Source organism: Xenopus laevis, chromosome 8L, assembly GCF_017654675.1.
Source record: "Xenopus laevis strain J_2021 chromosome 8L, Xenopus_laevis_v10.1, whole genome shotgun sequence".
Taxonomy (NCBI): domain Eukaryota; kingdom Metazoa; phylum Chordata; class Amphibia; order Anura; family Pipidae; genus Xenopus; species Xenopus laevis.
In genome coordinates, this window is record NC_054385.1 from 42494111 (window position 1) to 42510861 (window position 16751).

Genomic DNA, 16751 nt, shown 5'->3' on the forward strand with positions numbered 1-16751 from the left:
ATCGGACTGCCAGCCCATACCCTGGGTGTAGGCATCACATTTTAGGGTAAGCAGTAACAGATGCAAAGTGTGCTTCAGATTTTGTAACCTTAAGCAGCCAATCAGGTTACTTTCATACAGGAAGCCAGAAAAAATGCTACAGAGTGATTGGTTGCTGCAGATTACAAGCAACCGATGTGAACTGTGAACTTTATATTATATAACTCACCCCCACCCTCCCTCCTAATTTAATTATAATCCTTCCCAGACATATGCATGCCTGGCATGTCAGATAATTAGAAACATAAATACACATCCCTGAGCTCTTTCTTTTTCTATGATTTTCAGGCAGTGAGTAGCATTGGGAACAGGGCCGAACTCTCAGTGAGAGTGAGACTGTTGTTAACTCAATGTAAATTTTGATATTGAGCTGGGAGGCACTGAGGCACTATTAATGGCTTCCTTGGGTGAGACATAGCAGGACTGTCCTATACTTTAGCTGCCCCCAATTTGTGAAATTAGTGTGTACAGGACAGGTGGAGGCTGCATAGTTAAGTTAAGATGGGTCCATACACATAAACTATATATACCAATATTTATACTAATTGTAGATTTTAGAAGCAATATGGATATTACGCTTGTCCAAGACATCATCCAAGCCCCTCTTAAAAGCAATAGAATCAGCCATCACAATATCATCTGGCAGGGGATTCTACAACATCACTGTCCTTACCTCGAAGAACCACTGACTCTGCTTTAAATGAAAGTCTATAGGAATGGCCTCTGGTGCAGTGATCCTTTCAATGGGAAGAAAGATCGGCTGCTATTTGTCTATAATGTCCCCTAATGTATTTGTAAAGAGTAATCATGCAAGCACCTTTTGTCCATAGAACATAACCCCAACAGTCTACCCTCATAATTTAAGTCTTCCATCCCACTATACAGTTTAGTTGCACGTCTCTGCACTCACTCCAGCTCATTTATATCCTTCTTAAGGACTGGAACTCACAGCTGCACTGCATACTCCAGGTGAGGCCTTACCAGGGACCTATAAAGTGGCAAAATTATGTTTTCTTCAGTACAGTACTTTATTTGTTGTAGTGGCCACCAAAGTGCAGAACCTTGCACTTATCCCTCTGCAAAGTGGCAGCATCCTGCATAGTACTTATAGTTCTGCACAATTCAGTATCATCAGCAAAAATTCAGACAATTGCAATGGCGTTGCATACAGACATGACATCAATGACATTATAAAACAAATTAAAAGTCAAAGGAACAGTCACCCCTATGGTACTCCACTAACAACTCCCATTAGAAAATGTTTGATTTACCACCACTCTTTGTAATTTATCCTTCAGACAGATTAGAGCACCGACTACTTAACCAGAACCCTATCAAGGTGTGGGTCAAAGGTGGAGAAGGTGGGGGTTGCACTTTGTGACAGTAACACTTGAATATGTATCATATTAAATTATATCAGAAAACTATAGCTTTCTAGAGCTTCATTCATCCCCTAGCCTTTGCTTAAGCTGACATTGAGATAACAAAGATATCACCATGGACTGCACCAGTCTTGCATTAATTAGCATGATGAACCTGATAAAAGTTGTTGTAACCTAATTGGTCATTACCTTTGATCCTGGTGCTAAAGTTTCATCCCAGGCACTATATTGGGCAACATTTGGTTCTTTTCCATTGCTAGATTGTAGCCAAAATGCTGAAGACAGCAGTGTATTTGCTATTGCCTCTCTCTGCACATTCTCATCAATCAGCAACATTGCTTTAGATTGCACAAAAGGCAACTCAATATTCTCCAAAGTGCCACCTTTTTAATCATATTACAGTATATCTTGCTAAATTTTTTTGACAATCACTTTAGATGGTCAGTCAACCACTTTCACAGGGGCACATCACTAGCCACAAAGAATCCCTATGTAATTATATCACCGTTCATTGTGAAGCAGCAATATGCCCATGAGTACCGGCTTATCAACATTATCACCAAGGGTTATTAACCTGATAATTAGTGCTGATATTAGCTGGAAGCAAGTATTAAGCCCCCAGTGATGTATTTGCAGATGATTAATAAAGTTGCCCTTATAGTATGAAACTGCTTCAAAATGTATCCATACTTTTTCAGATGATGGCAAGTCAAAGCTATTAGATAGCTATTAGATATGAATCCATATTATGTAGGATGTTACTGAGCTTCTCTCTTGTATTCAGTATATAAAATATGGAATTTTTGGGCACAATCATTTTTATGGTTTAGTTTTCCTTTAACCTATAAATGTATGTTTATTTGAAATCATTAAGTACAGACGATCCTCTTAGTACTGTGCATGTGCAATGATTTATTTGAACACTTTTTACACTGTTAGTGGTTTTTATTTGTTTTAATGGTCACTATTCTAATACAGTAGATGAATCTATAGAATGAAAATGTTAATGTCCCTGCACAAAATAGTAGTAAAACTCATAGCTCCTCTGCGGTGTGCATAGCTTTCTAAGTGGAAGCAAGAGATTGTGAATTCTGCAGCACCATCTTGTGTACGCCAAGGGATTTTCATCTATACCAGTTTTACTTCTACTGTAAATTTCAATACCACTAGAGTTTATACATACTAACCTATTAATACTAATTACATTCATTAGGTCATAAATTGAAAGGGCTTATTAACATGGCCTCATTTTAAGGACCTCTGTTCTATTTCCCATAGTTAGCAGCCCCATGCCACTTAACTCAGAGCCACCCTCAAATTTCTGCTTGGCATAAAGGGCACTTGATAATACCAGTACCCTGTACCTAAGGGCAGCACTGTGCAAATGCTCATTGCCCTTTAAGACCTGTGAAGGAGGATCAGTGAGTAACCCAAGGGAACAGATAAGAGACTATAACTTCAATGGCATAGGGATATTAGCCCCAGGGAAGCAGAAGTAGCCATAAGACTGTTGAAATGATCTTATGTTAAAGTGGACCTGTCACCCAGACACAAAAATCTGTGTAATAAAAGTCCTTTTCAAATTAAACATGAAATCCAATTTCTATTTTTTTATTAAAGCATTCATAGCTGTTGTAAACTCATTTAAAAATCTCAGCTGTCAATCAAATATTGTCTGCCCCTCCTCTATGCCCTGGGCATAGAGGCGGGGCAGACAATTACTTTCACTTTCCATTCAGCACTTTCTAGATGTCACTGCTCTCCCCACATTCCCCCATTCTCTTTACCATTTAATTGTGTAAACAGGGCATGGGAATGGACATCGGGTCCCCCATTCTGGTGCACAAACAAGATTCTGAGATGATGCACGACTTGCCTTAAAAGCAGTGTCCACAAAATGGCTGCTGCTTGCTTGCTATAATTATGAGTTTCCAGACTGAAGGAAACAAGATTCAAATAATTTATATAGTGTAATTAAAGTTCATTTTGCTTGACTAATGTGATAAAATAGGATTTGGAATAATTTTTTTGGGTGACGGGTCCCCTTTAAAGTCTAGATAAAAATAGTAACTCTGTTGTGCTGTATTTTTGCCCAGGGTCACAAGCAATTCCATCACTTGTTGCAGCCCTCTTTGTGAGGTGGAATACTACTACTACAACAGGTAGAAAGACTACAGCTTTCAGTCACATTGGAGTATGTGAGGGCTTCTTAGACATGTATCCTGCAATTGACATGACTGCATTCAAGTTCTTGTGCTTGGAATGTCCTGCTTGGTTGGGCTACTCTTCATTACACTTTGCCACTTCTTTTCCAGCTCTGTGTGTTTACAAGGCATCCGTCTTTACCCCAGATCTGTTCTGCAACGTTTCGGGGTCACCCCCTTTGTCAAGCATCATGCTTCACAAAGGGGGTGACCCCGAAACGTTGCAGTGCACTCCGCTTCAATAAATCACTGAAAACTTCATGCAGACCTGTGTGCCGTGAGGTTCTTTCTACCCCACAAAGCTAGGCCAAATAAACCAATTTAACTGTAAGTGAAATAGATATTGAAATTATTTTGCATTCACCATTGTATAGGCAGGATTATCAGTTATTGGCTGCTTTGTTTGTGAATATATATATAGTGCTGGCTTCTTGGAGGACTGTATTGGATTAATTTAAGCCTTGTATCCGTGAGTTTTGAAATATGAAAACCAATGAATTTACCAAAATGCTAATACTTGGATTTGCTTGGTTAACACAATTTGGACTGACGTTCCGAGATTTCTCCCAGAGGTCTCTAATGGTCTGTAAAGGGGACTTGCTACTCGATACATGGAACTGTCTGTGAGTTTTTCCATTTTCTCACTACACCTGCTACCCGCAGTTGGAGAGGTGATCCGGATGGAGTGCCGTAAGCATGTTTTAATTACATCTATTACCCGCAGCTGGATAGGTGATCCGGACCGAGAGCCGTAAGCATGATCTCACTACATCCACTATCCGCGGTTGGAGGGGTGATCTGGACTGAGAGCAGTTAGCAAATTAAATTTTTAAATATGTGGACACTTACCAACGGGGGGCCTGGTCTTGCAGATGGCCGATGGCCAGCGCTGTGATTGTCTTGCGGTGCAACGGCCTCCTGCGGCTGCTCCCGCGTTGGGCCTGACCCTGCTGCGCTGTGTCCCTCCGGATGCGCCCACTTGCGGGGGTGGGTGTTGCGCTCTCCTCGCCGCGGTGTGTCTTTGCCGTGATATAATTGATTGAAGAGGAACATCCATTGTTATCTGATTCATCTACGGGGGGAGTCAGCAGCCGAGCAGAGGACATTCTGTTTTCGGATCTATACCTACTACAGTATGACTTTTTTCATTCATCTTTTGACATTTTGGGGCTAATGAAGATCGATTAATTTATCACGATCGGGATTATGGATTTTGGACACTAGGGGCATATTAAATGTATATTTTTTTCCCTTTACTCCATATATTTTATTCCCTTTATATTTTTTTCCCTTTACTTTTTATTCATTTTTCCATTTTTAGGTTTATTAGTTTATTTATATATTTCTATTGATTATTACTGCAACACACAGAGGAGCGTTATTGATTATATTATATGAGTTGGGGCATTCACATTTATGAATATATTTTTAACTGCACAATGATATTTTATTGATTTTTGAATCCAAGTATGGGTTTACACGGAGGATCGTTGGTGTAATAGATATATACTGTCTGACACACATACAGAGTGAGTATTTGCTTGAACATCATGTCATGTAGATATAGGTCATTAGGTTTGAATAAACACATGTCCTCTTATTTGGTATGGTACTGACCCATTAGTGCATACTAATTAATAATAAGTATATTTATGATAGATACATTTTCTATGTCCTCACTATAAATTACTGATGGTGGGCGAGCCCTTGGGCTGGAATGACACTGAGCGGTAGAGATATGGGTTATATGACGGCCATTAGAATGTTTTATACAGTAATTTTGTGCTGTTATCCAGTTTCAGATATTAGAATAGTAACATCAAATTACAAACGTAGCTGGAACCCCTGAACAGACCTTCCACTCTTCTTCAAACTTATATTTTTCGTAACAAGTAACAGCTATGTAGCAATTATGGCAACAAAGTGGGAAGTGATATATAATGTTACTGAATATTTGGTTTTAATTGTTTTTAACATTGTATTAGTGTGTGGGTTTTGTTATACTGTATTTTATTTTTGTGTAATGTTTTCTTATTATTTATGTTGACTGGGATATGTATATTTGTCGTGCTTTAATGATGAGGTGGACACGTCATCTTTAATTGGCCAAGTACCGGTTTTTCCCGCCAATCTAGGTATTTAAAGCATTTGTGTGTTAGTATTTGTTACTTTGAAAAAGACCTCGGATGAGGTCGAAACGTTAGACTCTTGCAATAAATTTTCTATAATTTTCATAAGTCCTGTGAGTGCGGATCTTATTTGTGCATGTGGAGATCGGAACTGTCGATGCTGCACCCAGGCGTTTAAAAGCTATTTTTCGAGAGTGCTGGCTTCTTGGAGGACTATATATATATATATATATATATATATATATATATATATATATATATATATATATATATATATATATATATATATATATATATATACGACAAAAAAGCTGAAGCACACCAGGATTTTCTTCAAGAAATGTAAAACTGTTTATTCCATCAACGTTTCGGCTCTCGAGTGGAGCCTTTATCAAGATAAAGATTACAACAAAGTGAAAACTATTTAAAGACTCACCCAGCTCACTCCCACCTCCCAGTGACGCCCCCTTTCAGGTGTGAGGGATAATTAGAAAATTCATTAGTGTGACTGGTTCTTCCAATAGATACATTCTGTAGAAGCAAATACATATAAAACACAGAATGTGAAATACAGTGTATAACGTGCTATATATAAATATTAAATATTAAACATCAAAATAGAATTTATATATAAAAACACTTAAAAATCCACAAAAAGGATTACCAGTATCAAAACCTAAAAACAAACTGTTTGCAGAGATCGCTATATTATACTTGACAATCATTTTACAGAATCTACCCCTTTTATCTTTTATCCAAAAAAGGAGAAAAAGAGCAATATTCATTGAGACCGCGAGGGGCCACGGTGTCCAAAGTTTTAATCCAATAAACTTCTTTTTGCAAAAGTAACCGGTCCCAGTCACCCCCTCCACTCGAGAGCCGAAACGTTGATGGAATAAACAGTTTTACATTTCTTGAAGAAAATCCTGGTGTGCTTCAGCTTTTTTGTCGTGGATATTTTACTTCTGGATTGCACCCAGGTCCCTAACTCCTGAAGTGTGTGCTAAAGCCTTCTACACTGTATATATATATATATATATATATATGTGTGTTCAGTGTATACACTTATTGTACAGCACTGCGGAATAAGTTGGCACTAATGATGATGATCACCAACAAAAAAAATACATATGTTTGCTATAACATATAACAACGGGGGGCATTCAGTTTATAATGGCCCAGATTGTGAAGGACTGAACATGCTGGTAGTTTTCAATGCCTCCTCCGAAATTCTTGCCCCAAATATCCCCCTTATTTTTAAATTTTGAATCTTGCTGGGTTCAGCTCCCTAAGGGCACAGTATCCAGATGGCATTTTCTAAATCAGACACTGCAATACATACATTTTTATCATACTAAATTCAGCCAGTTATTCACCATCACATTTTGTCTATGGATTTTAGGAAACCTGGTCTGGCACCCTCCTACTTGAAAATGAAACACTAGTTGGCTTATTTAAGTAGTGACTGAATCATTTCCTTTATATTACAGTGAAATCATTTCCAGGAATTGCTGAATACAGAGGCGACCTCATTACATGAGTCAGTTTGTCTGGGGTACATTAGAGAAGGAATGGGATTGTTAACTCTGCATGATGCCTTTAGGCTCCCCAGCCTTTTCTGTTATTAATGGAAATAAATATATTTAGTATGTGGACACTAGACACGTGCCCTTGTGGCACACTTGCCCAGGATCATGTAGTTGGGAGGAAGCAATCAGTTGGAAATATATGGTTTTATTGTGCATGACTTTTTTGATTGCAGTCCAAAGTCCTTTGTGATGTGTGACCACTTCAGCTTCCATATTTGTGCAATGTGTGTACAACAGGACAAAGGTGGAACAGAACCATGCAAACAGAATAACTCAAGTGGACCCCAAGTCAGAGTTGTAGAAGAGGAAGTTCCAGGTTGTACAGGAAAGCATGCCTGATCCGAAAACCATCAGCAGTTTTAGAACTCCCGGCAAACAACCCCATCAGGAGGGCAGGAGTACGCAGGGGTTATGTTATGTTTATTAAGAGATAACATTCAAGATTGTGTTTTAGAGATTGATAAAAATTGTGAGGGACAAATCTCGACAAAGAAATGTACAACCTACAAGCAGTTAAAGAATGTGTGTGCTATGTAGGTGCGAGATCTCCCTCCACCTCCATCACATGATTAATGGCTAGACTCTTGTTCCCCTGCCTAAGGGTTAGAAGTTGGGGCCATAAATCAGCTTTTATTGGATGGACCTGAACCTTGTGCAGCAAGCCAGCCACATTTTTGTTGGATTTTTCCAACCAGACTCAGCAACATTTGCTCTTTCTATACATATTCTGTGCACAACCACTAACATTAGCTGTCCTAGCATTAGTTAGTGGGTGTAAGAATTAAAGGACAGTGTTCTGCTGGCACTAGTGGAAATATATTGAATATATTGTACAGGAACTACAGAGAAAAGATTAAAGGAGACACATACCAGTGCATTATACACTTTTAAATATACAGGAGTAATGTTCTTAAAAAAGTAGTGTTTCAGACTGATTTCTTGAATATTTCTGCAAAATACTTACTAGTCCCTCCCATCTGTTCCACTTCCGGCTGCCTCTTTCCCAGGCTGTGCAGGTGACCTGGTTGCACTGTAGCATACTGTACTGTAGGTAAGAAACCAATCAGCAGCTAGGCTGACCTGATAGGGAACTGAAGCTTTTATTTGCTTGTGTGACTGCAGGGCTGTGATAGGCTGTCCCCCTCCTTCTGGCAGGGACTGTTAGGGCACGCCCAACCCTTCATTTAAAAAACGGACAGGGACCAGAGAACATTTATGGGGAGCTCAAATACAGGGGCTAATTTTGAAGACAATATTAATTTACAGACAACAGTAAAACCTGCACCATATAGTTTATATTATTGCCTTCAAAATTAGTTTTTATTTTATATATATCCTATATGTCTCCTTTAATAATAAACACTTAAGCTGATCCCAGGCATTTTGTCATTGGATAAATAGTAAAGATGAAACATCAGCACCTATTTAAGTTCTGTATGTAAATATTTCTTGGGTCACTTGACCCAGGAAAAGTGTTCTTTTTAAACAGAAACATATGTGAGTTAAGTAACAATACTATGAGAATCTGGATTACAGTACAAACATATCTCCTGGATAATGGCCGGTTTTATTTTTGTTGACTGTGGAGGTGTTGTCACTTTTATGGTTTGGAACCAGCCAGTCTGGTTTTGGTAGGAGCTGCTGGGTTGGTTCTCAAAGTTCTAAAACCTTTAAAGGAGAAGGAAACCCTTTCAGCGCAAAACCCCTCCCCCCCTTCTCCTTTGAAGGCTCAACTGGCACAAAGGTGGAGAGTAAGGAGCATATTTATTAGGTGGTGTAAAACAAAATGTGAAGAAAAAAACATTGTAAAAAGCTGTGTAAAATAAATGGCAAATTTATCAAGGTGTGTTTTATTTTACACCATGCTAATGCCAGAATGCAAAGCCTGGTGATGTGTTATCCAGCCGTTTTTTACAACAAATAAAAAATATGCTCCTAAATGCGCTCCATACAACTGCTACGTGCAAGGGCTTTGCCCATCCTTTAGCACATATATTTTTTCCATCTATGTGCAAGTAGCGAACATTGCCTTTTGGAAATACTGCTATACAAGATTCAAGAGAGTGCAAGGCTATAGCTAAATGCATTACCATTAAACTATTCATTTGACTTGTGGACAGACCCGGGCAAAGGTAGTTTGGCACCCTAGGCAAGGGTTCCAATCAGCACCCCCCCCCGCTCCTAGCATGTCCCACCTTACCATTATAGTTTTTTAATACAAGAAAACGCATTATTGAATGAAACTTTTAATTTATATAAATATGTAATGTACAAAAAATAAGGTACACCAAAAAAGGCCTCCAAGGCAGCCCCCACATCTGTACCTGCAGACATCATGGCCCCAAGGCAGCCCCCCATCTGTACCAGCAGCCATTGTGGCCCCCAAGGCAGCCCCCCACTGGAACCAGAAGCCATCATTGCCCCCAAGGCAGCCCCCCATCTGTGTACCTGTGTGCCCACGCCCCAACCCAAGCCCCCATACCCATGATCTGTACCTGTGCCAGCAGCGACTTCAATGTAGGATAAGATTACAGCCATGGCCCCAGCCAGTACAGACAGCGTCACAGCAGGTCTCTCTTCAGCGCCGAGTACTGCTCCTTCTAGGCACGCACACCGCACAGTCAGCACAGGTTCACTCATCTCTGTCTTCCGTGCCCCACTGAACCGATCCGTATCCACAGCCGAAAGGCAAACGCGCCAGCACGTCACAGTGAAAGTGACGCTCCCAGGGTAGGGGATCGCTGGCTGCTGCCTGCTGCTTCAGAGAAGCCCTTGTGGGCATGCGATTTTTTTTAGATTTACACTTTAATACTAAAGGCCATGGGAACAAAATTTTAATAATGAAAAAAAAAAATTCCCCTTGAGAAGTGCGCCCCCCCCAGTTATTGCGCCCTAGGCGGTTGCCTACCCTGCCTACCCCTTGTTCCGGCCCTGCTCGTGGATGCCTATTTATCAGCAGTTTAGTGGATTTAGATGCTTTTGAAACCACGACTTAACTCATTTTCTCTAAAACCACGAATATCATTAAATTTCTTAAGGGATCCAAACTGAAAACACACGAATGGGAAAAGTTACCGAAAAGTTGTGAAAACCGCAACTTTTTCTACTTTTTGCACAATAACGATGACTTTTTCGTATTGTTGCACAAAAGCCAGTGTCAAAAATACCCAAAAAACTCTAAAACCATGAATCAAAGAAAGATCTTCCAGTTGCAAAAGAGACATCTGCCATTGACTTCTACACGATTTCAACAGGTTTTAGATGGACTATTTTCGGATTTGTCGCAGATTTATTGCAGATTTATCACATAATAAATCCCGGAAAAGTCATACTGTTTTTCTGGATTTTTGGAGTCAAAAAGCATGACCCGAAAAAAACTAATGGTTTAATAAATCGGCCCCTTAATCTACAGGTCTGGGCCCTTGCATATGTTGGGGATTGGGCATTGCTGAACATTTCTTGAACTTAATCAGTAAAGGTTTTATTAACTGAATCCAAATAGGAGCAATAAGAGAATTAAGCAGGATTTATAGATTACAATTCCTAGGTATATACTGTACATATAGATATAATACAACTTCAGTTGTTCAGCACTTTGGCCCTCAGGTGTCAGTCAGTGAATAATGGATTATTTCAACTCAGAAGTGTCACCCCCAGCTCTCAGGATCCTCCTCAATTGGAACCTAGATGAACGCCTCTAGTCCCTAGGTCTGTACACTTGGTGCCTACCCTGGGCTGTAGAGCACCCAGTATTCTAATCCTTGCTAAATCTCCTTGGTGGAGCTTTAGGCTTCTAGGCTCGCTAACCTTACTCTTATCTATCACACCTAGGGGGTTATTTATTAAAGTCTGAATTCAAGGTTTTTCTACTATAAAATCAGAATATTTAGTGAAAAAAACCTCTAATTTATTATATTTTTATTGATATGATTTATTATACCCCAAGGATGGATAAGTCTGAATCCAAAAATCCAGCATCTCAGACCTGCAGAGGTTGTATATAAGTCAATGGGAGTCCAGAAGATATCCTGATCTGCACTGGGTATCGTAAAAATCAGATGATTTCGTGATTTTCGGGCAAAAATCTACATTTTCGGGTGGAAAATCCGAAAAAATTTTACGATTCGAATTTTCATGTGATTTTCACAATTTTTTTTAATGAGTTTTTTCCTACATTTGAATAGGCCCGACTTAACTTAGGTTCCAATCTAGCTCCTCCTGCCATGAGGCAAGGTGGCACTTGAAAACTAACTGAAGTTTTATATTTTGCATTGATAGCAGTCTCCAAGTAAAGTTTTCATGAGTAATGACATTACACAATACAACTGTGCTGAATTACAAAAAATTAATCTGGAAAAAAAGTGTAAATAAATTAAATTAGTTTACTCTTAAGCATCAGTAATTCATAACTGAAGCCTGGATCTGAACATTCAACATTCAGGTTGCACATTCCAGAAAACCAGTTTAACCAGATAAGGAAAATATATATGTATGGCTGCAAGTCATCATGGTCGGGGGATATTTTAAACCTTGATGATATTTTGACTGATCTTTATTGAGTGTCTGCATCCTTATGATAAATGATATCAGCAGAAGGCAAGGGGGGAAAAAGAATGCAGGAAATGGGCATTGAAAGATCTTCTGAAAAAAGAAAAGCTGGAAACATTAATGTTGGCTGAGAAAACAAAACTCAGACCTTTGGGGACTTCGGTTTTCTTGTAAAGAGTTCAGTGTGAATAAACCCCATGATGGCTGTTTCTTGGAAGTACATGGAAGTACGTGTACCTCTGCCCTAGGAGCATTTTGTGAGCTGCAGTATAATTTGGGTGGAGGAAGGAAATTTTACAGAGTGAGCTAAATGGTAGAATAAACTATTTGCCAGTTTAATGCACTTTCATTGTGACCCCAACACAATAAGCTGCAGTGGCGGCGCCCATTGCTACCATGTGGGTAGCGGAAGCGCAAATGCGCAAATGAAGTCACAAATCGACGCCAGCGCAATGACCTCACAAACCGGCGCCAAATTCAAATAAAAGGACGTCCAGGACGCCTGTTCAATGCCCTTGCCTGGACTTTGTTTCTGTATTTATTCTGCCTGCCCTTTTTTTTTTTTTTTTGCCTGTTCCCTTCTGTACTACTATACTGGACTTTTAACCCTAAAGCTTACTCCTTGGTCCTGACTACTCCCGGCTGGGAGCCGATAGGCCACATGACATTATACTTGGGCCATGGACCCCACTGATGTCAGACAAGCGCTACCGGGATTGGCATCCCGAATGGAAGATTATGAAGCTCAGCAGTTCCGCATTGGGCAAGTACTCGATACTCTCCTTTCCCGTATGCCTTCAGCGTCTCCAGCTGTTGGTAATCCTCCCACGGCCGCTGTTCCTCCTGCTGCAGTCTCATCGGCTGGTGAGCCGCGCATCCCTCCTCCACCTCGCTATAATGGGGATCCTCATGCCTGCAGAGGTTTCGCTGCGCAGTTTCAACCCTCACAATACTACAGTGAACGTGCCAAGGTGGGCTATGTGATGTTCCATCTGGAGGGCAAACCACTCTAGTGGGCAACATCTCTCTGGGAGAAAAATTCTCCATTGACCTTTGATGTCAAAGCATTCCTCCAGGCTTTCTGAACTGTGTTTGATGCCCCGGGATGGGTCGCTAATGCCTCTTCTCGGCTCCTGCAACTCCGGCAGGGAAACCGCAGTGCCAGTGAGTACGCTATTGACTTAACTAGAAGGGTTAATGGCAGAGACCTATTGGAATGATGAGGCATACAAGGCTGTGTTCTAACAAGGTCTGTCAACTCGACTTAAAGATGACCTAGTCTCCAGGGAACTTCCTGACCTACTGGAGGATTTGATTGCTCTCAGCATTAAAGTGGACACTCGTCTTAGGGAGCATCAAGTTGACAAGGAACGCAGTAAGAGATTTCAACCTAGGCTGGTCCCATGCTTCCAAAGACTTCTGTTGCCTGCACCTCCCAGCAGCCTTCCATTACTCCTCTGGAGGAGCCTACGCAAGTTGAAAGGGCCAGTCTCTCCGAGCAAGAAAAACTTCGAAGACGTATGGCGGGCCTATGTCTGTACTGTGCTGGTCAATCTCACTTTGCCAATTCCTGTCCTGTGAAGCTTAAAGGTTCTATCCCCCAAGGTTAATCCGAGGTGACACATGTAGGGGGCGTTACTCCTAAATCTCAAGAGAACTCTCACAGGTTTCTTCTGGCTTTACAGACTCAGACAGGAGTAGCGGACCAAGGATGAAGCACCAGTCCAACAGATTGCAGTACAGGAAAGGATTAAGAAGAGAGTGGTCAAGTCCAGGCAATAAGGTCGGTTCAGTTAGCAAAGGTTCGGTAAACAGGAACAGGCAAGGATCAATACACCAAAGGTCAAGACAATAACAGTAGAAGCGCACCCAGGAACTCAGAATGAAGAACCTATTGTAGGGCAATGTGAGCAGTGTCTCAGCATCTTTTATAGGCCTCCTTTGGCGCCACAATTAGACGCAGTGGCGTCATGACGCTGGCGTCCTCACGCATGCGTTTTCGACGCTGGCGTCCATTCTGACGCTGATGCTTCGGCGCCGACGCTTCTTTTGACGCCGGTGTGATGTCACAGAGCTACGACCAGGATGAACCACATGGAAGCCGCCGACATCTTGGGAGCCGCCATTTTGGGACGCCAGGTAAGATTTCCTTACAGTCACTAAGACTACTAAGCGATACAAAGATTCATCGGATTTGCGAAATACTACCGAAAGTTCATCAAGGGGTTCTCCTCCCGCATTGGTCCTATCCTTGCTCTCATCTGAAAAGGGGGTAAGCCCAACTCTTGGCCTCCTTCAGCTATAGAAGCATTCCAGTCCCTAAAGGATGATTTTATCTCCGCCTCTGTCCTCCGTCATCCTGATTCTACGTTACCCTTCTTCATTGAGGTGGATGCATCCGAGGTTGGAGCCGGTGCTATTTTGTCACAAAGATATCCTGCTGATGGGAAATTACATCCATGCACTTACTTCTCCAAAAAATTCTCTCCCGCAGAGCCGAATTACAACGTTGGGAATCGTGAACTCTTGGCTGTTAAGCTTGCTCTCGACGAGTGGTGTCATCTTCTAGAAGGATCTCCGATCCCGGTCATCCTGCCAAAATTATTGAATCACTTTTCCCTCAATTTGCCAAACAAATCCTGGCAGGCCAGTCTTCCGCTCCTACCTATACTCCTATTGGGATGGCGTTTGTACCCTCTGAGCTTCGCTTGCCCATCCTACAACAGACCCATTGTTCTAAACAGGCTGGACATCCTTTTCCAGAAAAAACTCTAGAACTTTTGCGTCGCCTAGTTTGATGGCCGACTATATTCAAAAATATACCTCTACCCATCCCCTCTCATCCATGGACTCACTTAGCAATGGACTTCATTGTAGAGCTTCCACCCTCAAGAGGGATTTCAATTTACAGCTAAGTTCTGGCATTCCTTATGTAAAGACTTGGGTATTACTCTTCAGTTCTCCTCTGCCTATCATCCCCAAAACAATGGGGCAGGGGAGCGTGTGAATCAAGCTTTGGAGCAATTCTTGAGGAATCATGTTTCCCTCTGTCAGGATGATTGGTCCGATCTTCTTCCGTGGGCGGAATTTGCTCATAATAATGCATGCCACACCTCCACTGGAAGATCTCCATTTATGACTGTGTACGATCAGCATCTTCAAGCCTTCCCACAACACTTCATTTTGTCTGACGTCCCTGCTGCAGATGATCATGCAGCCCATATGTCTGCTATTTGGGCTGCACCCAAATCAAGTTTGGAAAAGAGTGCTCTTGTGCACAAGACTTTTGCTGATTGGAGATGCAGGTCCTCTCCTCCATACAAAGTTGGTGACAAGGTATGGTTATCCACTAGGAACATTCACTTAAGAGTGCCTTCACCCAAGTTGGGTCCAAAATTTGTTGGTCCATTCTCCATCGTGGAAATTGTCAATCCTGTGGCCATTAGACTTCAGCTTGCCCCTGAGATGCGAATTCCCAACGTGTTTCATGTCTCCCTGGTGAAACCAGCAATTTCCAATCGCTTCTCTTCTGATCAGTCTCCCCCTTCAGCTATCTCTGTGGACGGCCAACAAGAGTACGAGGTGGAAAAGATCTTAGACTCCAGAATCTCCAGAGGTTCTCTCCAGTTCCTTATTAAGTGGAAGGGCTTTGGTCCTGAAGAATGCTCTGAAGAAACACTCCGATGTACATGCCCCTCGATCCTCCGGCGACAACGGCAAATCCAAAATGGCGGCACCCATAGCTACCACGTGGGTAGCGGAGGCGATAGGATGCCCAGGACGCCGGTTCAATGCCCAAGTATAGGACTAGTTTGCTAAACGTTCCTGGGTGCTATATAATTCCTAATTATTGATTATTGGACTTTGACCCTTGCCTGGACTTCGTTTCTGTGTCTATTCTGCCTGCCCTTGAACTCATGCCTCGATTTGGATGACGTTTTTGCCTGTACCCTTCTGTACTGTGATCTTGGATTTTTAACCTCCTTGGTCCTGACTACTCCCGGCTGGGAGCCGATAGGCCCCCTGACACTTAGATCTATAGACCTGTAACTCCTGCAGTGCCTCTGTCATAGTACCATGTCCAAACTAGGCCCCCTTCAGCCTGCTCTGGGATATAGCTGTCATCAAAACGTTGTGCTTGGCAGGTCATTACACAGATTTACTCCTTACTTCATGGCTTCCAAACTGTCTATAAGATACCACCACAAGGCATTTTATCTGGATATCTTCAATGCAGTGCAGGTGAATCCCATGTACATCTACCCACCACCTGTGCTCATATGAGGATATCCATAAAACATGTTGGTTGATACACATAGGTAGCAAACCATCTTTTCCTAGCTGGTCAACAACACACCCATATAGTGTTTATGGTGCGACAATACTGAACATATATGTTGGTAATAACCCAAAAACAACACTACCACCACCTCAGCCTCCCCTAAGCCAGCCAGCAAAACACTGGCAGTATATAGCCTTGGGGACGTTTATGGATGAGATGTGAGGTTGAACATTATAATGTTAACAAAATCTAACAAAATAACTGCCCTTTGCACAAATCCTGCATGTAGAGAGACATAATGTCTGGTGATTTTAATAGAGTGAGCTCTTATACACCTTTTAGGCAAAAGGAGCCCCCTGTAAGATATATTGGATCTAACTGTCAATGATTATCTGACACCCAACTGCTACATGAAGAGAGAATGAAGAGAGACAGATGCTGAAAGAGGAATAGTGAAGATAAACTTGATTATTTCAGAAAGTATCTTATTTCAGTATGATGAAGCTTATATTAAATTTTTGTTTTCGCGATAGTTACTCTTTAAAAAAAAAGACATGAATGAAAATGGAAGAAATAAA